General features: G+C 39.7%; 1 protein-coding gene across 1 annotated transcript in view; it reads left to right on the forward strand.

Annotated features, from left to right (window-relative positions):
- The window catches only part of LOC109336093 (TMV resistance protein N-like), an 8,334-nt gene that overhangs the window by 3,002 nt on the left and 4,096 nt on the right, over positions 1-1,236 (forward strand). The gene's annotated exons all lie outside the window — the stretch shown is intronic.

Consider the following 1,236-nt stretch of genomic DNA (forward strand, 5'->3'; position numbering starts at 1 on the left):
CCACCACAAAATTCGCAGCATAATACCTGTTGATGGACTGGAGGAGTCTGAACCACATTAAGTTGTTGAGGCAACTTGGTCATTTGTTTGGTTAGTGCCTCAATTTGTTGAGTTAGAATCTTATTCTGAGCTAGAATTGCATCAGAAGTACTCAAATTCAACACTCCTCGCTTCTGCATTGTTCTTCTGTTATGCGGAGCTTGTCTATCTGTAGCAGATAAAACAGTGATAATTCTAGTTGCTTGTTCGGCATCCACCGATATCATAGTACCACCAGCTGCAACATCTAGAATCATCTTCGTTTCTGGTTTCAACCCATTGTAGAAGATGTTTAATTGATCAATATCATCGAAACCATGATTCGGGCATTTCCTGAGTAACGCCTGAAAACGTTTCCAAGCTTCATAGAATGCTTCATCAGCCCCTTGCCTGAAGGTTGATATCTTAAACTTTGTATGTACATACCGAGCTGGTGGAAAAAATCTTGTTAAAAACTTGGACTCCAAGTCACTCCAACTCGTCAAACTCTGAGTTGGATGAGATTTCAACCACTCTCTAGCTTCACCCAACAAAGAGAATGGGAATAGCATCATATAAGCAGCTTCCCGTTGAGCATCATTATAACCCATTGTGGCCACCAATTCATAGAAATTGTCGAGATGTGCATACGGATCTTCATAATCTTTCCCTGTAAATTGGTGAGCACTAACCAGGTTCAAATAGGCTGGCTTGATTTCCACAGTCCTATCCGTTTGTGGGATAACAATGCTTGAATAGTGCCTTGGGCCCTGGTACATGGCATAATCGCCTAAAGTCCTTCTTGGAGGATTAGGCCTTTGATTATTTCCTGCAGCATTATTTTCCATTTGAATTGATTGAGGCTCTGAATCTTCAGACTGTTCAGAGTTGTACTATGCTTCCTTAATACCTTGGTTCTTCTTTTCTTTCGCTTTCTTACGATTACTCTTTGCTGACTTCTCAATTTCAGGATTGTACTCCAATTGCTCGTCAGTAGCTTTACCTCGCAAAAGCATAAATAAGACAACTATGGTAGAAGTTAGCACAAGGGTTAGCTATACAAAAAAATATAATTAAAGAATAACTATGTGCAACTCTCCCAATTGAATTTATAAAGAACTAATATAAATCGTTCAATGCTCCCCGGCAGCGGCGCCAAAAACTTGTTAGATATTTATATAACGGCAAGTGTACCGTATCGAGCAAGTAATAAAATCC

Source organism: Lupinus angustifolius, chromosome LG20 (assembly GCF_001865875.1).
Source record: "Lupinus angustifolius cultivar Tanjil chromosome LG20, LupAngTanjil_v1.0, whole genome shotgun sequence".
Classification (NCBI taxonomy): domain Eukaryota; kingdom Viridiplantae; phylum Streptophyta; class Magnoliopsida; order Fabales; family Fabaceae; genus Lupinus; species Lupinus angustifolius.